The following is a 25,588-nucleotide window of genomic DNA, read 5'->3' as shown; positions in this document are numbered from 1 at the left end:
CATAGAAGTGCGCCATTAGTAATTAATTTTTTTCAAATTTTTTTAAAAAAAATTCATTTTTTTTTATTTTTTTCTTAATCTCGAGTCAAATCGCACTCTGTGGTCAAACTTCCTGGAAGGTCACCCATCCTCACACTACTCCAGCCCAAGCACGCTTAACTTCATAGTTCTATCCAACCCCAGCACCACCTCACTTCACAGGCACTTGTTGATATATCTATCATATCAATCCTATTAAACCTTGTTGATGTCTGGGACTTTGTTCATGTTCATGAGTATGATGAAATTTTGAAAAAATATTTCAAACTTCCCGGTCATATTACGTACCATATTTTGAAAAATAATTCAAAACTTTTTTTTCGAAACCAATTTTTTTTCTGTTACTAGTGGCGCACCTAGCATACGGTGCGCCACTAGTAAGTTTGAAATTTTTTGAATTTTTTTGCCTCTGGATCTTAAAAGCCCCGTAACTTTTTTCTGTTAGGTTTTTGGGGATTTTTCGGATGTAACTTTTCGAGTAGATGATTTTTCATATAGAAAACTTTTTAATCCTAGTTCGTATGCAAAAGTTATGCCCATTTTATAAATTTCAGAGAGATTTTGCAAATAAAGTCGAAATTCATATTTGTAAATTTTCCCAACAACTAGACCATATATCACATGGGAAACTTATTTTCTTTTATTTTTTTGACATTTTCATCATTTTTTTTTATTTTTTTTAAAACTAAAAAGGCGGTCCATCGGGGGGGTGCATGCGAGGGAATTTTTGGGCCAAGTTAGTAATGGCGCACCGTGGGAGTGGTGCGCCATTACTAGTTAAACTAGTAACGGCGCACCACACCCACGGTGCGCCATTACTAGTTTTGAAAAAAAAACATATTCTGAATTTTTTTTAAAAAAACTTAGTAATGGCGCACCAGTTGACAGTGCGCCATTACTAGTTTTAACTAGTAATGGCGCACTGTCCACTGGTGCGCCATTACTAGTTTTGAAAAAAAAATTGAAAATAATTTACTAGTGGCGCACCGTGGATGTGGTGCGCCATTACTAGTTTAACTAGTAATGGTGCACTATCCACTGGTGCGCCATTACTAGTTTTAAAAAAAACGAAAAAAAATTTGTTACTAATGGCGCACTGTGGATGTGGTGCGCCATTAGTATTTGGACACTAATGGCGCACCAACACATGGTATATACTAATGGCGCACCACATGTCTGGTGCGCCATTAGTGTCATTTCCATTTATAGCCCTTTTCCTAGTAGTGATGTGGTCCGTAGCGAGATGGATTCCATCATGGCTAACGGAACATGGGAGATCACTGGCCGTCCATATGGTTGCAAACCTTTGGGATGTAAGTGGTTGTTCAAGAACAAGTATAGGCCCGATGGTATGATTGAAATGTACAAGGCTAGGCTTGTGGCCAATGGTTATAACCAGAAAGAAGAGGAAGATTTCTTTGATACTTATTCACTTGTGGCTAGAATGACCACCATTCGAGTATTACTCTCATTGGCGGCCTCGTATGGTCTTCTCGTCCACCAGATGGATGTTAAGACGGCTTTTCTAAATGGAGAGCTAAACGAGGAAATCTACATGCAACAGCCAGATTGCTTTATGATAGATGGTCTGGAAAGAAAGGTGTGTAGGTTGTTGAAAACTTTATATGGCCTGAAGCAATCACCTAAGCAATGGCATGATAAGTTCAATACAACTCTGACATCTTTTGGTTTCATTGTTAATGAGGCTGACAAATGTGTATACTATCATCATGGTGGGGCGAAGGAGTTATACTATGCTTGTATGTTGATGACATACTGATATTCGGAACAAACCTCAAAGTCATTGAGGAGGTCAAATCATTTCTATCTCAGAACTTGGAGATGAAAGACCTTGGTGTGGCTGGTGTTATCTTGATCATCAAGCTACTGAGAGATAATGAGGGTGGGATCACACTTCTGCAATCCTACTATGTTGAGAAGGTGTTGAGTCATTTTGGATATTCGGATTGCACACAATCTCAAACACCATATGATCCTAGCGTGTTGATTCGAAAGTCCAAAGGCATGGCTAAAGATCAATTGAGATACTCTCAAATCATTGGTTCACCGATGTACCTAGCGAGTGCAACGAGGCCTGACATCGCGTTTGCTGTGAGAAAATTGATCCGGTTTGTTTCCAAACCGGGTGATGTACATTGGCATGTTGTTGATAGAGTTATGCGCTATCTGAAAGGTACTATGAACTATGGACTTCACTATGCCGGAGACCTGTCGGTACTTGAAGGGTATAGTGATGCGAATTGCATCTCAGATGCTGATGAGATGAAGGCCACTACTGGGTATATGTTTACTTTTGGAGGTGGCGCTATTTCCTGGAAGTCTTGCAAGCAAACGATCTTCACGAGATCGACAATGGAAGCAGAATTAACAGCATTAGACACATCTGGTGTTGAAGTAGGATGGCTTCGAGTTCTTTTGATGGACTTGCCATTGGTTGATAAACCGGTTCCAGCTATCCTTATGAGTTGTGACAATCAGACTGTCATCACCAAGGTGAAGAGTTCAAAGGATAACATGAAGTCCAATAAACACATAAGAATGAGATTAAAAGCTGTCAGAAAATTAAGAAACTCCGGAGTGATAGCGTTGGACTATGTCCATACGGCTAAGAATCTGGCAGATCCCTTTACGAAAGGGCTATCACGTGTCGTGATAGATAATGCATCAAGGGAGATGGGTATGAGACCCAGATGAGTTGCCATGGTGGTAACCCAACCTATGTGATTGGAGATCCGTGAAGTAGGACCTGGGAAAACAAGCCAGTGGTGAACTGAGGAGAGTAACTATACTAACCCACTCCGTTGGAGATGCAATACTCTCAATACTCTATGTTAGGATGACTATTGTCTTAATGTGTTCCAAAGCTTATGTAAGCAAGATGCTATCCTACAGAGCGATCTTTGGAGGAACACACCTATGTGAGCCCGACTGCTAGTCACAGTCTATGAGATTGGGGTGATCTCTAATAATCTCATGAATAGGCCAGGAGTGTGACTTATATGCTCCACCCGAGGGGTCAGCCTTCGGCAGCCCAGTACTAGTAAGACATGTGGTGAAGCTTATTTACGCCAAACTGACAATTCAGGGCATAGTCCATTGTTTAGTTATGAAGGAGTGTAGCTACTTGCACTAGGTGAAGCTCAACCCTAACAGGTCTTCACTAAAACACTAGTATATCGAAACAGCAATTGGAACAGTGGACACAATGGGCCCTCGAGATCTGGTGGGGGGATTGCTGAAATTTGGGATGGGCTTTAGGCCCATATAGCAATTTCTGAAAAATCTCTGAGGTCCCATGTGGGTATATGGCACTAGGTGTAGTGGGAAGTTTAGTCCCACCCCGCTATGCTATTGGAGCTTGAGAATAGAAGAGGCCCTCGCTCGCTCCTCCTCTGTCGCCCGCCTCGTCATGACGCGTCGCAAGTTGCGGGATTGAGCCGAGCCGAGCTCACATCTACGCGCTTATTTTTGCCAGTCACTAACGAAGAGTTTCTGACAGCTGGGCCATGATCTGAGATGTTGGATCATGGGCTATCACGGACTCGGACGTGGGTCGAGCCCAGGTCTCTCCACGCGGCCGCACCTACATAAGTCGGCGGTGTCTCCCAACCCTAGCTGGCACGAACAGATCACATCTGCTCACACGCACGCCCACCATTGTTCCTTTGTTGCCGCTGCCGCCGGTGACTGCATCACATCTGCCACGTACACGGTTGACGGGAAATCAGGTCTCCGAAACCCCGCCCTTCTGGTTTCTGTACGGGAGAGGGGCGAATAGGTTTTTGGGCAGCGACTGCTCGCCTCTGATCCACTACTTCCTCTATGTTCGCGTCGTCTTCATCATCTTCATGTCCACCGATGACGAACGTGCCACCGCCGAGAAGCTCGAGGCCGACAAGAAGGCCGCTGAGGGCAATGTTGCTGCCACCACTGCCGCGGCCTCTGCATGGCCTACTAGAAGGTATAACTCATTTATCCCGCTCATACTATTTTCTGTTTTAGCCATGCTAGCTTTATACTTAGATCTTTCTGCAATTAGCGTAGTATGTGCTTGCTTGACTGAATATCAATATGCGTTTATTTGTGTCAATGGCATGCTAGTAATTTACTGGTGGATTAAGTTAATCAAAAAATTGCATGTTTACTCAACAATCCAAAAACCTATTATGTGTAGGAATTTTTCGGCGAGTGGCTTTGCCGCATCACTAAAACCGGATAAGTTTACCGGTACATATTTTAAGTGTTGGCAGACAAAGACCAACTTATGGCTCACGGTTATGAACGTGTTCTGGGTCACCTGTGTTCCTTCGGGAATGATTGCTCCTGCACAGGAGAAGGCGTTCAAGGAAGCTAATGTCGTGTTCCTAGGAGCAGTTCTTAGTGTGATCGGAGATAAGTTGGTCAACACATATTTACATGTGCATGTTGCCAAGTACTTGTGGGAGGCACTCGAATCTAAGTTCAGGGCCACCGACGCTGGGAGCGATATGTATGTTATAGAGCAGTTCCATGATTAAAAGATGGTTGAAAACCATCCTGTACTGGAGCAGGCTCATGATATAATATGAATCTTTAAGGAGCTTGAACTTCTTAAGTGTGAGTTACCGGGCAAGTTTATCGCGGCCTGCATAATCGCTAAGCTCCCTAATTCTTGGAGGAACTTTGCCACCACTCTGAAACATCAGAGGCGTGAATTCTCTATGGAGGATGTCATCGGCCATCTGAGTGTTGAGCAGAATTCGAGGGCAAAGGACTCACACGGAAAAGGGGTCGAAGGAACCTCTGTCGCCAACATGGTGAACTAGAGGAACCATAACTCCCACAAGCCCAAGGGAAAGAACGGTGTCCAACACATTACCGACTTTAATAAGAAGGGTAAGAAGACCTTTAATAAGAGCAAGAAGGATGAGTGATGATTTACTTATGGTTCGGTTGAACATTGGGCCAACAAGTGCCCAAAAAAGTACAAGATGCCAGGATAGGACTCTAAGTCCGTCAACATGATTGTGGGCAACAATGAAAATGGTGCATCTGGGTACGGTAATTTATTTACTATTTTTTCAGTGTTTCAGCCCACCGATTGGTGGGTGGACACAGGTGCGGGTGTGCATGTGTGTGCTGAAATTTCATTGTTTTCTTCTTACCAGGTCACAGGCCACGGGTCCATATTGATGGAGAATGGCGCGAGTGCTTCTCTTCATGGTGTTGGCACGGTCGATCGGAAGTTTACTTCGAGAAGGATCGTGCAGCTGAAGAACATGCAGCATGTCCCCGCCATCAAGAAGAACCTCGCTAGTGGCTCCCTTCTATGTAGAGAAGGGTTTAAGTTGGTTTTCGAGTCTAATAAATTAGTTGTTATGAAATATGGAGTCTTTGTCGGAAAAGGTTATGAGAGCGGAGGAATGTTTCGCCTTTCCCTCACAGATTTTTGTAATAAAGTCGTGAACCATATTCATTTGAATGTTAATGAATCTGAAGTTTGGCATTCACGTCTTTGTCACATTAGTTTCGTTGTTATGACGCGGCTAGTGACGTTGGATTTAATCCCGAGTTTCACTTTAGCCAAAGGTTCTAAGTGCCTTTCATGTGTGCAAGCTAAGCAACCTCACAAGCCTCACAAGGCCGCGGAGGAGAGACACTTGGCACCATTAGAACTCATACATTCTGATCTTTGTGAGATGAATGGTGTGTTGACTAAAGGTAGAAAGAAATACTTCATGACATTGATAGATGATTCCACTAGATATTGCTATGTGTATCTGTTAAATACTAAATATGAGGCTCTACACTACTTTAAAATCTGTAAGGCAGAAGTTGAGAATCAACTTGAAAAGAAAATTAAACGAGTTCGGTCAGATCATGGTGGAGAGTACTTCTCGAGTGAGTTTGATTCCTTTTGTGCGGAACACGACATTATTCATGAGAGGACGCCTCCCTATTCACCCCAGTCAAGCGGGGTTGCCGAGCGGAAAAACCGTACTCTAACTGATTTGGTTAACGCCATGTTAGATACATCGGGTTTATCCAAGGCATGGTGGGGGAAGGCTATATTGATGGCATGTCATGTCCTGAATAAAGTTCCGACAAAGGATAATGAGATCACTCCCTATGAGAAATGGGCGTAGAGAAGGACAACACTCTCGTACTTGCGTACTTGGGGCTGTTTGGCGAAAGTTAATGTGCCGATCCCCAAAAAGCGTAAGCTTGGACACAAGACTGTGGACTACGTTAATATGGGCTATGCTAAGAACAGTGTTGGCTATAGATTTCTAGTAGTGAAATCTGAGGTAACTAACCAGAAGGTCGGTACAATTATGAAGTCTAAGGATGCTACATTCTTTGAGGATATTTTTCCTATGAGAGATATGCAAAGCACTTCTAGACAGGAATCTGAGGAGACTCCTGAGCCTGCCATTCCTATGGAATATTATGAACGAACACATGATGAAAATCCTGAGGAGGATGATGAGGAAACCCTTGGTAGGGGCAAGAGACAAAGGACTGCAAAGTCCTTTGGTGATGATTTCTTCGTGTACCTCGTGGATGATACTCCCACTTCTATTTCAGAAGCATATGCCTCTCCAGAAGCTGGCTACTAGAAGGATGCGGTCCGTAGAGAGATGGATTCCATCATGGCTAACGGGACATGGGAGATCACTGACCGTCCATATGGTTGCAAACCTTTGGGATGTAAGTGGGTGTTCACGAACAAGCATAGGCCCGATGGTACGATCGAAAAGTACAAGTCTAGTCTTGTGGCCAAGGGCTATGACCAGAAAGAAGAGGAAGATTTCTTTGATACTTATTCACTTGTGGCTAGACTGACCACCATTCGAGTATTACTCTCGTTGGCAGCCTCACATGGTCTTCTCGTCCAACAGATGGATGTTAAGACGGCTTTTCTGAATGGAGAGCTAAACGAGGAAATCTACATGCAACAGCCAGATGGCTTTGTGATAGATGGTCAGGAAAGAAAGGTGTATAGGTTGTTGAAATCTTTATATGGCCTGAAGCAAGCACCTAAGCAATGGCATGATAAGTTCTATACAACTCTGACATCTGTTGGTTTCGTTGTTAATGAGGCTGACAAATGTGTATACTATCGCCATGGTGGGGGCGAAGGAGTTATATTGTGCTTGTATGTTGATGACATACTGATATTCGGAACAAACCTCAAAGTCATTGAGGAGGTCAAATCGTTTCTATCTCAGAACTTTGAGATGAAAGACCTTGGTGTGGCTGATGTTATCTTGAACATCAAGCTATTGAGAGATAATGAGGGCGGGATCACACTTCTGCAATCCCAATATGTTGAGAATTTGTTGAGTCATTTTGGATATTCGGACTGCACACCATCTCAAACACCATATGATCCTAGCGTGTTGATTCGAAAGTCCAAAGGCATGGCTAAAGATCAATTGAGATACTCTCAAATCATTGGTTCACTGATGTACCTAGCGAGTGCAACGAGGCCTGACATCGTGTTTGCTGTGAGCAAACTGAGCTAGTTTGTTTCCAAACCGGGTGATGTACATTGGCATGCTATTGAAAGAGTTATGCGCTATCTGAAAGGTACTATGGACTATGGACTTCACTATACCGGAGACCTGTCGGTACTTGAAGGGTATAGTGATGCGAATTGGATCTCTGATGCTGATGAGATGAAGGCCACTACTGGGTATATGTTTACTCTTGGAGGTGGCGCTGTTTCCTGGAAGTCTTGCAAGCAAACGATCTTAACGAGATCGACAATGGAAGCAGAATTAACGGCATTAGACACATCTGGTGTTGAAGCGGGATGGCTTTGAGATCTTTTGATGGACTTGCCATTGGTTGATAAACCGGTTCCGGTTATTCTTATGAACTGTGACAATCAGAATGTCATCACCAAGGTGAAGAGTTCAAAGGATAACATGAAGTCCAACAAACACATAAGAATAGGATTAAAAGCTGTCAGAAAATTAAGAAACTCCAGAGTGATAGCGTTGGACTATGTCCATACGGCTAAGAATCTGGCAGATCCCTTTACGAAAGGGCTATCACGTGTTGTGATAGATAATGCATCAAGGGATATGGGTATGAGACCCACATGAGTTGCCATGGTGGTAACCCAACCTATGTGATCGGAGATCCCGTGAAGTAGGACCTGGGAAAACAAGCCAGTGGTGAGCTGAGGAGAGTAACTATACTAACCCACTCCGTTGGAGATGCAATACTCTCAATACTGTATGGTAGGGTGACTATTGTCTTAATGTGTTCCACGGGTTATGTAAGCAAGATGCTATCCTACAGAGCGATCTTTGGAGGAATGCACCTATGTGAGCTCGACTGCTAGTCACAGTCTATGAGATTGGGGTTATCTCTAATAAAATAATGAATAGGCCAGGAGTGTGACTTATATGCTCCACCCGAGGGGTCAGCGTTCGGCAGCCCAGTACTAGTAAGACATGTGGTGAAGCTTCTTTACGTCAAACTGATAATTCAAGGCATAGTCCATTGTTCAGTTGTGAAGGAGTATAGATACTTGCTCTAGGTGAAGCTCAACCTTAACAGGTCTTTAGTAAAACACTGGTATATGAAAACAGCAATTGGAACAGAGGACACAATGGGCCCTCGAGATCTGGTGGGGGATTGCTGAAATTTGGGATGGGCTTTAGGCCCATATGGTAATTTCTAAAAAATCTCTAAGGGCCCATGTGGGTATATGGCACTAGGTGTAGTGGGAAGTTTAGTCCCACCCTACTAGTGGAGAAGGAGTTGGACCTCTTTATAAGGGTTTCTCTTCTACATGCTATTGGAGCTTGAGAATAGAAGAGGCCCTCGCACGCTCCTCCTCCGCCACCCGCCTCGCCACGCCACGCCTCGTCACGAACGCTGCGGGTTGCGGGATTGAGCCGAGCCGAGCTCACACCTACGCGCTTATTTTTTCCAGTCACTAACGGAGAGTTTCTGACAGCTGAGCCACGATCTGAGACGTCGGATCGTGGGTTGTCACGGACTCGGACGTGGGTCGAGCCCACATCTTCCCACGCGGCTGCGCCTATATAAGTGTGCGGTGTCTCCCAACCCTAGCCGCCACGAACAGATCACATCTGCTCACGCGCACGCCCACCGTCGTTCCTTTGCTGCAGCTGCCGCCGGTGACTCCATCCAGTCCGCCGTGTACATGGTTGATGGGAGAGCAGGTCTCCGGAACCCCGCCCTTCTGGTTCCTGTACGGGAGAGGGGCGAATAGGTTTTTGGGCAGCGACTACGCGACTGCTCGCCTCCGATCCACTACTTCCTCTACGTTCGTGTCGTCTTCATCATCACCATGTCCACCGACGCCCAACGTGCTGCCGCCGAGAAGCTTGAGGCCGACAAGAAGGCCGCTGAGGATGTTGCTGCCGCCACCACTGTCGCGGCCTCTGCATGGCCTACTGGAGGGTATAACTCGTTTATCCCGCTCCTACTGTTTTCTGTTTTAGCCATGCTAGTGTTATACGTAGATCTTTCTGCAATTAGCGTAGTATGTGCTTGCTTGACTTAATATTAGTATGCGTTTATTTGTGTCAATGCCATGCTAGTAATTTACTCGTGGATTAAGTTAATCAAAAAATTGCCTATTTACTCAACAAATCATGTGGTGTGCCTGACCACAAATGTCTACCCTCGGAAAGGGAGACTCCATACCTAGCTATTGGATGTGCTTCGACATTAGAAGCCCAAAGTTCATGACAAAAATTACAAATAGCAAATGAACTAGCCGTTTCTCTAATTTCTCGAATGATACCCACGTAGTTCCTCCCACACCATCATGGATCTGGTTGACAATTTGTTTGCAGTGTGATGCTTATGAAGATTTTGCATACCGAATCATGCGCTGGAGAAAGAGCCTCTCTACAAGCCAGGGCTTCCAATGGTCATGGATCAACAAGTCCCTGGACAAGCACTGACGATCCTAGATAGCTTTTGTCCCGGTCCATGTAGATCGCCGCCACATTGCCCAAATTATGATCAACTGATACCCCGCGTCGACATTTATTTTGATGAAACCCTCAGGTGGGGGAGCCACATTGGCTGCGCTTCTGATCTTGCTGCCGCTTGGGTATTAATCTGCTCGGGCTCAGAAATAGGACGTGTAACAAAAAGGTGAGTAGGCAACGGGATTTGGTTGATCTCCTCATGAATAAGTTTACGACGTGCTGTCCAAATAGACCATAGGGTCACCGTCATGCGTATTAATTCATCATGGAAAAGAACCCCCATCATTGAGAATAACCAATTCCCCGCGCTTGATTCACTGGTCTCTGTCATATGTTTCATCAACAAAGGATCCACTAGTGGTCTCTATCATATGTTTCATCAACAAAGGGTCCACTAGTGCCGACACACACCGAGCAATGGAACACTCAAGCAAGCTATGTCTCTAAGAAGCCCTTGCTCCGCATACCGCACAATCATCTTTAGCAGCGTGTTTGGTAGTTTAAGGGAAAGGGAATGGGAATTTATGAGAGGGAGTTGGTTGAGGGATTATACTTGGGAAGTGGCATGTTAGTCCCAATCCCACGTTTGGTACGGGGTGAGAATTATTTGTGGGGATAATTTTCATGAACAAAGAAAAGGAAGGACAGGTTACGTGAGATGTGCTCCTATTTGGTGTTGCATCTGCAGATTAGGGAGTAGTTAGCGCTGGCCGGATTGTTTGGCGGAAATATTCTGCCACCGCACATATTTAGCTAGGATGCTCGTGGGTTTTTTTCCTTTTGTTGCGGCAGGTGGGCCACCAAATCTGTACTGATATGTTTTTAGACGTCTAATTCTCAATACTCTACTGAATTACCAGGGTCCCCCCAGGGTATAGATTGATGGGAGTTGGCCCTCCTAATTCCCCTTCCCCTTCCCTTGGTAATTCACAAACCCCTGAACCAATCAACAGATTTTTAGTCTCACTAATCTTAAAATCCCATTCCCTACCTCAACTCCCCCCAACCAAACACGCTGTAGGTGACATATTCCTATGCTTCCGCACGGTAGCTCACCCCCACCTCAACGGACACAATTAGTGTGCAGACCAAGTAATCCTGCGTTGGATGTTAAAGTTAGCGGTTTCCTTCAATTTTAGTTTCATATATATATATATATATAGACACTATTCTGATCACGGAATCAGAATAATATTCTGATCACAACATGAACTTCCCGAGTAACGCGCCTGACCTTCCCCGAGTACTAGGTTGAACTTCAGCTAAAAGGTGTCCAAATGGGGCTTGCGATATACCGTTGGATAGCTATGGACATCAGTATCATGACCCAAGTTAAAATTTTGGCAAAATGTAAGCGGTTTAAGAGCAGTTTTGAAAACCGTTTTTTCTTCATACAAAAAACGTGAATCGTATTTTCGATCGCATTTTTAAACCATTTATTGGAATGAGGCAAATAATATGGCGTTGGAAAGCTGCTGCAAAACCGCTCCTTCCACATGCTGAAAGTTTTCTATAATTCCCTACGGTTAAAGAGTAATCCAGAAAATCGTAAAATTTCGCAAACCGAACACCCGAGTTCGTATTTTTGACGTCATTTCTAAACGGCTAATACAATTGAGGCAAATAATATGGCGTTGGAAAGCTTATGAAAATGCGCTACTTTTTTATGTTAAAAGTTTTTTCTAATTTTGAATGGTTTAAAAGTAATTTAGAAAATGGTACAAGTTCCACCGAGTTCGTATTTTCAAGCTATTTTTTTAACCATACGTCCAAATGCAGAAAATGATATGGCGTTGGAAAGCTTGAAGAAATGCGAAACTTTTTTGTATATATTGTTTCTCCTAATTCATTACGGTTTTATGTCAGTTTTGAAAATGGTTAAAAACATATTTTTGCCGTAATTTCTACAAACTTTATCGGAATGGGGCAAATAATATACCGCTGAAAAGCTACGGAAAATGCGAAACTTTTTCATGTTGATGGTTTTCTCTGAATCCTGGCTGTTTTCAAGTAATTTCAAAAATGGCGAGATCATTCGTTCTGCCTTTATCGCGAAACAGATTCTTCGAAAATGCACCGCGTGAAGAACCTGAACTTCTCGGCATGTCTACTTGAACTTCACTCTGTGTTTCACGTGTTTTTTTTGCTCGTAGCTCTCCATCCACTGCTCGTAGCTCTCCATCCACTCACCGGAATTGAGCAAGTGATATACCAGTGGAAAGCTGCTGTAAACACGCAATTTTCCCGTGTTGATCATTTTTTCATACTCGCAACGATTTTAAAAGTTTTTCATCTGATATTCATTCAGTGTAGTAGGTGAACTTCCTGCTCTTTTTACGTTGAACTTCTATGACGTATTTTTCATTTGTAATTTTCTCATCCATTCGTCAAGTGTTACACAAATGGTATTTCTTTTGTATAAACCTCTCTCACAATATTTTTTAAAATTTCTCCGACGGAGGACTTGAACTTATATCAACAAACTTTTAGTCTTTGCTTTTTTTATTCTTTTTAATACAAAATACACATAGTGTAGTACGTGAACTTCTGGTAGTTATCAATCTGAACTTCTCTCGGTTACATGAAAATATATGAGTTTTTTTATGAATTTTTAATCTGATTTTTTAATCCTTTTTATGAAATTTTGAAGCGCTCTATTTTTAATAGTTGAACTTCTTGTTATTTTATTTTTGAACTTCTTGTTTTCATTCTTTAATAATGAGGAAAATCAGAGTTTTCTATAATCATCGAACTTCTCCGTCTTTTTAATATGGACTTCCTTGTTTTTTCTTAATCTTTTTTATGAAATTTTGAAGCAATCTATTTTTTTTTAAAGTTGAACTTCCTGTTATATAATTTTTGAACTTCTTATTTTCCATTCTTTAATAATGAGGGAAATCTGAGTTATAATCATCGAACTTCTCCATCTTTCTAATTGGGACTTGCTGGTTTTATTTCTTTTAGTAATGAAAAAAAATCCTACTTTTTGATAGACATCGAGCACCATCGTTAATTTTGAACTTCTAGGTTTATTTTAATATAACTTCTTCATTATTTCAAATAGAACTTATTGGTCTTATTCTTTAGTAACCGGAAAAAATTGAACTTTTAGCAACAAAACTTTCAATCTTTGCGTTTTTCATTCGTTTTTTAATACAAAATGCACATCATGTATTACGTGACCTTCTCGCAGTTATCAATCTAAACTTCTCTTGGTTACATGAAAATATCTGAGTTTTTTATAGACATTGAACCGCTCTACTTTTTATTGGTTTTAATCTTTAGCATTGGGGAAAATCTGAGTTTTTAGAAAAATTAAAGAACTTCATATTTTTAAATTTTGTACTTCTTGGTGTTATTCATTAGAAATGGGAAAAGTCCTACTTATGTAATAAATATCGAACTGCTCAAGTAATTAAAGTTGAACTTCTAGATCTTAAAAAAAACAAAGGCAAATATATGTTTTACAAACTTTTTAAACTGCTTGTTTTTTTTAATTTGACCTTCTTGGTTTTGGAATAAACATTTTTGATCTTCTATGTTATTTAAATTTGAACTTCTCCATTTTTTTAGTAAAATGAAGAAACACCATTTTTTTATAAACTGTTTGAACTACTACATTTTTCATTTTTGAACTTATTTGTTGATTCTAAAGTAACAAGGAAAATCATGGGTTTGTAATAAACATTAAATTGCCCTATTATTTAAATGTGAACTTCAAGGTATTTTTTAGAAATGGTTAAACTTACAGAACAAATTATGGTTTTTTCCACTTTCTACGAACATTTGAAGTTTTTTGTCTCGCGACATTTTTAGGCATTTTTTCTGTCCGTGAAATGTCCTAGGTGGTCCCTTTTTTCTTTGATGAATTTCTTCTGTATGTAGTACACTTGAACTTCATAATTTCTGAAACATGAACTTCTCTATGTAGTTTTTTTCTAAAAGTTTCTGAAAAATGAAATTGCCATGCGTCTACTAATACAACGACATGTTGTTATATTAGTGTGAACTTCTCACAAAAATCAAACCGACACGCATTAGAGTTTGACTATGTCAGATGGCTTTGTTGAACGACCGCACATGGCCAGAAGTGAGGAACCGCGGGTCAAGGCGCCACACTAACTTGATCATCTTGGTTTTGTACTAATAATTGAACTTCTCGGTTATTTAAATTTGAACCTCTAGGTTTTTATAGAACCCCTTTATTATTAAAAAGTTGAACTTCTTTGTATTTTTAATTTGACTTTCTTGGTTCTGTAATAAACATTGAACCTCTATGTTTGTGAAATTTGAACCTCTAATTTCTTTTGGAACATGTAAAATGCTTTCTTTTAAAAGTGATCACTCTCTGAAACAACACTCTCTAAAACAACAATTCTAGATAAAAAAACAAAAGGAGAGAACCTCTTCCCAACTTTTATCAATATCCATTAACATGAACATTTTTTTACATCCAGCATGGATACAAGTCTACTACAACAGTTCCGTCTCGAGAGATAATTGTAGCATATATGTCAAAGTTGGTTGATAACATCGGCATGCATATACCAATGATGTCCAGAGAGTGTCGGTGTTCTAGAAAATATACCAATAATTTATTCTTTTAAGCATCTCTTCCAAGAAACTTTCTTACTCCCTCCCTCCGTCTTATAATGTAAAAGCGTTTTTAACACTACATGGTGCTTGTGTACTAACTTTACATGTGGGAGTTCCCATGCGCACTCTGACGATGAACATAGAAAAAAAGATGTGATCTCTACAGTGCCACAAAAGTGCGAATCCCCGGTTAAGTTTAGTCACTGTAGTCGCCTTTCCCCAATCATGTCAGTAGATTAGTACTATCACGTCAATCAAAATAATTAGTGTTGGTACAAGCGCATCTGAATAAATAGGATTCCCACCGCACCCAACCGCCTTGAAATGAACAAAACTGCAAGCTGTTTTGTTGGCCCAGCGCAGCACGTGACTAGCAACGGATGCTCACAACAGAGGTTGGCTTCAAGCTTCAGTTTGTGCTCCAGCCATTCTGGCATGCAAAAGCAATACTAAAAGCTTGGGAGAAAGGCAGATGATGAGGAAATAAAAGGTGCAACATTATTGGACAATCTTTACCAGCTGTGGTGCACAGTAACAGTGTGGCTTCCACTATCAAATATTCCCTGAACTTTCTCATGGTGCGCAGTATCTGTCGGCGGAGGAAGTCCTGTCAGGCTCTCCGTAACATGTAACTAACAAACTCATGTAAGTTACTAACTGATTACTGATATCAAATATTCGCAGAACTTTAGGAGTAGTAGAATTTACTTGAAAGTTGAACTGTAGCATGAGGCCATGCCTGCTGCAGGTGTTCAGAACAGACTGATTGCACTTAGTTGTGCATATATGTGGAGATTAGTAGTACCAATGATGTCCATGGAATATTTGATAGTGGTTGATAACATCGATCTCGAGGGATAATTGTAGCATATATATCAAATTGGTTGATAACATCGGCATGCATATACCAATGATGTTCAAAGAGTGTCGGTGTTCTAGAAAAGATACTTGGACACATTTTTCACCTTCTGGAACAATTTCTACCTTCCCAAAGCTGCTGATTAACTTGGACATATTTTTCACCTTCTGGAACAATTTCTACCTTCCCAAAACTTTGGACAACAAAGTATAATGCTCATTTGTTTAGAACTGAACTGAATAATCTGGTGAAGCCGGCCTGCAACAATGGCAAATTTTTTCAGAGGACAAACACAAAACAGTGATGAAATGGGAGGGCAGGTGTTGTGGCATTGCGAACCAACGTGAAGTGATCCCGCGATGGAGGCGAACCAGGGGAGTCAGGTGGTTCCTGGCGTCGCTCAGGGAAGAATCGGGGGGCGACTGGGGGTGCGCTGGATGGTGGCGGTGAACTGCAAGAGGTGGCGGTGGCGAACGGCCTGAGTGTCGCAGCATAGGGCATCTTCAGTCGGGAACCTCGGCGGCGGCCGGCGGGATCAGAGCTAGGCGGTGGCGCCCCGGGATCCACGGCCCGCGATGGCACCCAGGATCCACGGCTTGGTCGTCTTCAGTCGGGGACCCTGGCGGCGGCGGGCGGGATCCAAAGACAGGAGTCGGCGCCTAGGATCCATGGTCGGTGACGGCGCGGAGGATCCACTACCAAGGTGGATCAGGGCAGAGAGTGGTGGTCCATGGTGGCAGTTAGAAGAAGACAGGGGCGGCGGCTCGCCAGGAGGAAGGCGGGGGCGACGGCGTCCCAGGAGGAGTCTGGGGCCGGCCACGTGCTGGGAGGAGGCAGGGACGACGGCGCGCCGGGAAGGAGGCGCGGGTGCTGGCGCGCCGGTAGGAGGCGTGGTAGGCAGCGGCGGCGATAGGATCGGGGGTCGCTGGGATCAAGGGAAGAAGTGGTGGACTATCGTGGGTGAGATTTTTTTTCGCTATATGGATTCCGAAGTTTCGGAAGTTTGGGAGGGAGCAGTCGGACCCTTATAGGGCTGGCTGTGATTCAAATAGTTATTCTAATCTCAGGATTTGAATATTGTTGTTTTATATATATATATATATATATATATATATATAATATAATTTAGAATTACAAATCTATTTAAAAATAAAATAACTCAAGTTAAAAAATACTTTCTTTAATTTAAAAATGCTTATAGTACATTAACAATGTTCATATAATACAAAAATATAGCGCAACTTTCTCAAAATGTTTGTACCATTCAAAATGTTTCTGTAATTCAAAAAAATTTGACACATTTAAAAATAAGTTCATGATTTGTTTTTAAATGTTCATGAAAATAAAAATGATTGTGGTATTATAAAGAATGTTTGTATCACTTAAAATCTTACTTAATTGTGTTTAGAAAGTATTCACATGTTTAAAATTTATTTTTGTCACATTTAAAAACTGTTAATGTAGTGTAAAAATATTCATGCAATTTACAAAAAATGTTCATTTCACATTAGACAAATGTTCAACATCTGTTCAAATAAATATTCAGAGTGTATCAAAAAATGTTTAACGTCCGTGCGCCAGGCATCTCGAATGAGTCTTTGGGGACTTCTTGGGTAGGGGACAGTAAATGAAGGCTGAAGCATATGAGCGCTATTTCTCGCCCAATGCGGGACCTATCGTTATCTCGGGCGCTTGGTTGTCCCCGCTTTTCGTGGGCCGGCCAATGTAAGTTTCTAGAATTATTCATGCGTTTTTCCTGTTTCTTTTTTCTATGTCCTTTTATGTTTTTATCAGGTTCTTTTCTTTTATTTTTGTTTTATTTTTCTATTTCTTTATCTAATATATATCAAGTGTTTTCAATAGATGTTCTAAGTTTTTTATACACATGTAATATATTTTTTCATAGACATTGAATTTTTTTAAAATACATGATAACAAATTCAAATACATATTTGAGCATTATCTTAATAAATTTTAAGCATTCTGTGTACAAACATTTCCAAATCTGCATTGAACATTTCTTTGAAGGGTATGAAACATTCTTTAAAATACGTGGGCATTTTTTTATATTGTACAAACATTTCAGAAAATCTCACGAACATATTCTTAAAATGCGCATATATTTCTAAAAATGTAATGAACATTTTTTTACAGTATGATTTTTTTAAATAATGCCAACTTTGTTTTACGTTGTATAAATAGTTTCCAAGAATGTGACGAATGTTGTTTGAAATGAATGAACATTTTTCTGAATAATATCACAAACATTTTTTAAAGATTATGCATATTTATTTTGAATGTTATTGACGTTTTCCAAAGGTTGCACGAATATTAATTTTTCACTGCATCAATATTAATTAATTGTGTGAAATTTTGAAAAACTTATGAAGTAATTTTGAAATATATATATCTTTAATTATTTTTCAGAATACAAACAAATGTAAAGAGCGAAGGAAAGAAAGAAAAATGAAAAGACACAAAACAAAATAGCTAACTAAATTCCTAACCACTGACGGCACGGCCCACTAACGTCCTCGCTGTACTGGCTTAAAGAGAGAAGACAAGAGGAACTCCTATTCGGCGCTTCAGGCGCCAGGAAGTTCCCTGGCGGCCACGCGCCAACTCTGGTGAGCCGATCCATATAAGTGCGAGCGCACGATCGCATTTTATTCCCCTTGGTTCGCCTGATCACATTTGAATTTTTTTTGCTAAAAACGATAAACAAAACATGAATTGAAAAATGTTCACGAATTTAGAAAAAAAAATTGTTTGAATTTAAAAAATGTTCATAGAATTTGGAAACAGTTCATCAAATTTTGAAAAAAAATTTATCAATTTTGCAAAAATAGGTCATCAAATTTGAAACAAGTTCATGGATTTTTTTAAAAAATTTGAATCAAAAGAAGTTCATCAATTTTGAGAATAAATTCAAAAATTTAAATAAAATATACCGAATTTAAAAAAGAATTTCATCAATTTTGATAATAAACTTACACCAATTTTTTATACTATAAAAAGAAAAAATGAACAATAAATAGGGAAAAATAATATAAAAGAAAACGAAAAAAGAAATGAAATGAATAGAATGATCTAACTAATCACGTCGGGGTTGGTTGTTGAGGTGGCAACCGAAGCTGACACTCCTCGTGGAGGTTGTGGGTTTGAATTGTGACTCACGCGTAATTGCCAAATAAACTGCAACAAGCGCGCCGTATAGGAAATGCCAAAGACAAGGGGCACGCTGGACTAGCTCAAGACTAGAGCTAAAGTAACTACTAGGCCAGCGTAGTCGCACGTTACTTGCATCCTAGGTGTGTCCCATTTAGCACATAGGTCAGGGAGCAGAGATATAATGTATAACTAAGACGCGAGCGCACTGCTTTTGGTTTTCCTCCCCTCTTTGCATTCATTTACTTTCCCTTTCGTTAGACGGGTGAATATTTTCCAGAGATACTTGAAATTTTATAATACATGAATATCTTTTTTACTTTTTTTGAATTTTTTCTTGGATTTTTATGCTTGATTTGATGTATGCTTTCGGAGGAGGGCAGCCCAATTTTGGAAGGGATGGAACTCGTGAAGGTTGCCGAGAAATAGTCATACCCTGCAACCCGTTGTTTGATGTGTTTGGACGGTGATCAATGTGTGTGGTTGTGCGGCTCTTTTCTAATGAAGGACAAGAGAAGACTTTGAGCATGCCTGGTTCTATAACATGGTAATAATTTAGGTTTTTTTGAAGAAAAAAAAAATGACCCCAGCCTCTGCATCAAGCGATGCGCACAACCATTTTTATTATGCTATTAAACAGAGTACAAAAGAAAACAAAGATCAATCCAAAGCCATCTTTCAAGAAAGCAAACTCGTTACACCTACAAGTATGGTGATGCGCCCTGACCACCACTGGAGGAGCTAGGCAAGAAGTCTTGCAGGTCGCGGGGGGGGGGGGGGGGGGCAAAAAAAAAAACTCAAATTTGGGGGGGGGGGGGGGGGGGGGGGGGGGGGCTAAATATAAAACTCATAATTCTGTGGCGGGAGGGGGTGCGTGTTTGCCCGGGAGCTCCTAATTGGCGCGTTCTGCGCCAGCTAATGAGCTGGCGCTCGCACGGTCGTTCGCATGGGCCGGCCCACTAGCGCCTCGCGCGCTCCAAAAAATAACACCAAATGGTTGCTACTGTTGAAATACTAGTCGGTCGCTCGACAAAAAAATCAGAAATCCCAAAAATGCAAAAAATCTAAAAATTCGTAATTCATAAACGTTCATCCATTGAAAAAAGAAACCAAAGAAGTTCATGAATTCGAAAATACTTCACAATTTTGAAACAAAAAATTCATGAATATGTAAAAAAGTTCGTGAATTTGAAAAAAAACATCAATTTTTAAAAAACATCATCGATTTTGAAAAAAAATCACAAACTTTTAAAAATAGTTCATCAATTTTAAAAGAGTTCATAATTTTAAAAAATATCATGAACTTTAATAAAGTTTTATGAATTTTGAAGAAGATTTCTTCAATTTTTAAAAATGTTTCATCGAATTTGAAAACAATTTTTAAATTTTGGAAAAAAGGAAAAGTATACAGAATAAGGAAAAATGGAATAAATGGGAAATAAAAAAATAAAAAGAAAGAGAAAACATAATAAGACCGGTCGAGGAAGAACCAAAATCGAAAAAGGCAAAAAAAAAAAACCCGGCTGGGAAGCCCCTGGAACCTTTCCAAAACCGGGAAGAGGTCTCTCCCGTGGCACCCACAGATGGGCCAGCCCAGGTAAGACGCCTTCAGCGCCAGTTAATGAATTGCACTTTAACGGGTGCTGAAGGCGCCAAATAGAAAATATCGTTTGCTCGTGCCGCGCTGTATACTAGCTAGCTCCTTATGTTTTATCCCGGTACATGGGCTTGGCCCATTTTTTTATTTCTTGTTCTTATAGATAAAATAATCTTTATTGCAAATAAATATCAACCACTCAGAAAATGCAAATGATATCAATTTCTCTTTTAGTTTATTTGATTAGTTTTAAAAAAACTTTATAATTTATAATAATTTCCGTTTTTTCTTTGATACTTTTTATTACCTTATTTTACATTTTATTCATTTGCGTTCAATTAGTTTCCCATTTTGTTAAACGCATGAATATTTTCCAGAGATACTAGAAATTTTATAATACATGAACATCTATTTTACTTTTTTGAAATTTTTCTTGGATTTTTTATGCTTGATTTGATATATGCTTTTGGAGGACGGAAGCCCAATCTTGGAAGGGATGGAACTCGTGAAGGCTGCCGAGAAATAGTCATATGATGTGTTTGGATGGTGATCAATGTGTAGTTGTGCGGCTCTTTTCTAATGAACGAGTTTGAGCGTACCTAGTTTTATGACAAGGTAATATTTTAGTTTTTTTTAAAAAAAGAGGATAACCTCTAGCCTCTGCATCGAGCAATGCACATAACCATCTTTATTATGTTATTCAATAGAGTACAAAATAAAATAAAGATCAATCCAAAGCCACCTTCCAGAAAAATAAATTCGTTACATCTACAAGTATGATGATGTGCCCTGACCGCCACTGGCGGAGCTAGGCAAGAAGTCTTGGGGGTGTTGGGGAACGTGGTAATTCAAAAAAAAATCATACGATCACGCAAGATCTAATTAGGAGATGCATAGCAACGAGAGAGAAGAGTGTGTCCACGTACCCTTCTAGACCAAAAGCGGAAGCGTTTAGTAACGTGGTTGATGTAGTTGAATGTCTTCACGATCGAACCGATCCAAATACCGAACGTACGGCACCTCCGTGTTCAGCACACGTTCAGCACGATGACGTCCCTCGAGCTCTTGATCCAGTTGAGGACGAGGAAGAGTTCCGTCGGCACGACGGCGTGACGACGGTGATGATGAAGTTACCAGCGCAGGGCTTCGCCTAAGCACTACGACGATATGCCCGAGGTGTTAAACTGTGGAGGGGGGCACCGCACATGGCTAAGAGATTGTCTGTTATGCTTTGGGGTGCCCCCTGCCCACGTATATAAAGGAGGGGGAGGAGGAGGCCGGCCAAGGGAGGGGCGCACCAAGGGGGGAGTCCTACAAGGACTCCAAACCTAGTAGGATTCGCCCCCCCTTTCCTTCCAACAGAAAGGGGCAAATGGGAAAGGAGGGAGTGGGAAAAGGAAAGAGGGGGGCCGCGCCCCCTCCCCTTGTCTAATTCGGATTGGGACAAGGGGGCGCGCCCCCACCTCCTGTGGCATGCCTCCTCTCTTCCACTATGGCCCATTAGGCCCAATAACTTTTTCGGGGGGTTCTGGTAGCCTCCCGGTACTCCAAAAAATTCCCGAACCTTATCGGAATCATTCCGGTGTCCGTATACAACCTTCCAATATATCAATCTTTACCTCTCAACCATTTCGAGACTCCTTGCCATGTTCGTGATCTCATCGGGGACTCCGAACAAACTTCGGTCATCAAATCACATAACTCATAATACAAATCATCATCCAACGTTAAGCGTGCAGACCCTACGGGTTCGAGAACTATGTAGACATCACCGAGACACATCTCCGTTCAATACCAATAGCGGAACCTGGATGCTCATATTGGTTCCTACATATTCTACAAAGTTCTTTATCGGTTAAACCGCATAACAACATACGGTATTCCCTTTGTCATCGGTATGTTACTTGCCCGAGATTCGATCGTCGGTATCATACCTAGTTCAATCTCGTTACCGACAAGTCTCTGTACTCATTCCGTAATGCATCATCATGTAACTAACTCATAGTCACATTGCTTGCAAGGCTTATAGTGATGTGCATTACCGAGAGGGCCCAGAGATACCTCTCCGATACTCGGAGTGACAAATCCTAATCTCGATCTATGCCAACTGAACAAATACCTTTGGAGACACCTGTAGAGCATCTTTATAATCACCCAGTTACGTTGTGACATTTGATAGCACACAAGGTGTTCCTCCGGTATTCGGGAGTTGCATAATCTCATAGTCAGATGAATATGTATAAGTCATGAAGAAAGCAATAGCAATAAAACTAAACGATCATAATGCTAAGCTAACAGATGGGTCTTGTCCATCACATCATTCTCTAATGATGTGATCCCATTCATCAAATGACAACACGTGTCTATGGTCAGGAAACTTAACCATCTTTGATTAACGAGCTAGTCAAGTAGAGGCATACCAGGGACACTCTATTTGTCTATGTATTCACACATGAAATAAGTTTCGGTTAATAAAATTCTACCATGAATAATAAACATTTATCATGATATAAGGAAATGTAAATAACAATTTTATTATTGCCTCCAGGGCATATTTCCTTTAGTCTCTCACTTGCACTAGAGTCAATAATCTAGATTACATAGTAATGATTCTAACACCCATGGAGTCTTGGTGCTGATCATGTTTTGCTCGTGAGAGAGGCTTAGTCAATGGGTCTGTAACATTCAGATCTGTATGTATTTTGCAAATCTCTATGTCTCCCTCCTTGACTTGATCACAGATGTAATTGAAGCGTCTCTTGATGTTTTTGGTTCTCTTGTGAAATTTGGATTCCTTCGCCAAGGCAATTGCTCAAGTATTGTCACAAAAATATTTTCATTAGAGCCAATCACTAGGTATTACACCTAGATCGGATATGAACTCCTTCATCCTGACTCCTTAATTTGCTGCTTCCGAAGCAGCTGTGTACTCCGCTTCACACGTAGATCCCGCCATGACGCTTTGCTTGGAACTGCACCAACTGACAGCTCCACCATTCAATATAAATACGTATCTGGTTTGTGACTAAGAGTCATCCGGATCAGTGTCAAAGCTTGCATTGACGTGACCATTTACGACGAGCTCTTTGTCACCTCCATAAACGAGAAACATATCCTTAGTCCTTTTTAGGTATTTCACGATGTTCTTGATCGCTGTCCAGTGATCCACTCCTGGATTACTTTGGTACCTCCCTGCTAAACTTATAGCAAGGCACACATCAGGTCCGGTACACAGCATTGCATACATGATAGAACCTATGGTTGAGGCATAGGGAATGACCTTCACTTTCTCTCTATCTTCTGAAGTGGTTGGGCATTGAGTCTGACTCAACTTCACACCTTGTAACACAGGTGAGAACCCTTTCTTTGACTGATCCATTTTGAACTTCTTCAAAACTTTATCAAGGTATGTGCTTTGTGAAAGTCCAATTAAGCGTCTTGATCTATTTCTATAGATCTTGATGCCCAATATATAAGCAGCTTCACCGAGGTCTTTCATTGAAAAATTATTATTTAAGTATCCTTTTATGCTATCCAGAAATTCCGTATTATTTCCAATCAACAATATGTGATCCACGTATAATATTAAAAATGCTACAAAGCTCCCACTGTAGCGACCAGACCTCAAACAGTCTGATCTCTGTGCTCCGGTGTCATCCCTGGATCAGTAATGCTGACACCACACAGTACTCGGAGGATTTATAGCAGAGTAGCAATCACACACTTATTACATCGAGTGTCTCAAAAGAGAACTTATTACAATAAATATGGCTTAAGGCCATCTAATTACGATAACAGCGGAAGGCTTAGAAGATAAGTGAGTCCATCAACTCCAACGGCATCACTGAGTATAGAACCACGACCTAAAAACTCCTTAATCGTCGTCGTCTGAAAAGTCTGCAACATTAACGTTGCAGCCCGAAAACGGGTCAGCACATGGAATATGCTGGCAAGGTAACACATAGAGAGTAATGGAATGCAACAGCTATACTATATGCATATTTGGCTGGTGGAAAGCTCTATGGTTACAGTTTTGCATAAAGCCAATTTTTCCCTACTTCAAAAGGAATAAATTTAATTACTATCATGGTGGTTGTTAAACATTGAGAATGGTTGACAGCATTCTCAATCCCAATTAAGCATCATCATTAACCCAACAATTAATTTTAGAGTAACATGTTGAGATCACATGATAATCCAGATACTAGATACTCAAGATGTCCATAACTGGGGACACGGCTAATCATGATTAGTTTGTTACACTCTGCAGAGGTTTGCGCACTTTTCCCCACAAGACTCGATCGCCTCCATTGGATTTCTCGCACTACATGGTGTTTGAGAAACGGATGACCGAGACACAGTCTTTCAGAAGCGCTAGAGCACCTTACGATGGACAGACCGGTACACCTACTTTCCCCTACATCTGCTAGTCTACCCTGTAAGAGTTCGCACGACTTAATCAACTATGCCAGAGCCCATAATGGCTTGTGGCTGCACACGGAAGTTTCTAGTTTGAAAAATCTCATGATCCCTTTGAGTCTGGGTGGCGGTCCAAAAGAAAACAGGCATGTCCTGGAATACCCAGGTGCCTCAATCCACCCAGATGTGTATTTAAGTTGCCACCTTAGATAAACCATTAATTATCAATCTCACATCTGTCATGGATTTCACTCACCCAATCCATGTCTAATAGCATAGCATGGCATAATAAGCAAACGTAGAAGTAACTCCCAAAGGTTTGATAATAAAAAGGTAATAGGTACTACCTCATCTACTTCCCATCCCACAGTTTAATTAGATCCTAATCATGTAATGTGTGAGGATTGATCTAATGCAAAAAAAACTGGGTTGTAGAAAAGGTATGATCAAAGTGTTACTTGCCTTGCTGATGATCCGTGAAACCTAACGATTCGAAGTAACAGGCGGCGCACTCCGGGTACTCTATCGCAGGCAAACAAACAAGCATACAATAAGTACTCATCTAATGCACAGGTAAAACTCAAATAAGAGATCTAACCAGAAGGTTCAACTTAAGAACTCTGGTTGGCAAAAAGAATCAAATCGAACGAAGCAAAGAAAGTCAAACGGCGAAAGAAAACAACTTCGTTCTAGTAATCTGAACCTAAGTCAAATTTTACAGTAGCAAAAACTTGTTTAAGTTGATTATTCGGATAGAGGGTTTCGAGACGAAACTCCAGGCGCTTGAATCGCCTGATTACGATAAACGAGCGAAAAGTTAAACTAAAACGAAAATCGGATCAGAAGTCGCGATCAGAAAAAAAATCCGACGAAAAAGAAAAAAAAACAAAGAACGGATTTTTTTTAAACGGCACGGATTTCGAG

Source organism: Triticum urartu, chromosome 3, assembly GCF_003073215.2.
Source record: "Triticum urartu cultivar G1812 chromosome 3, Tu2.1, whole genome shotgun sequence".
Taxonomy (NCBI): domain Eukaryota; kingdom Viridiplantae; phylum Streptophyta; class Magnoliopsida; order Poales; family Poaceae; genus Triticum; species Triticum urartu.
The sequence above is the reverse complement of the archived record's forward strand: the minus strand, read 5'-3'. Positions refer to the sequence as shown.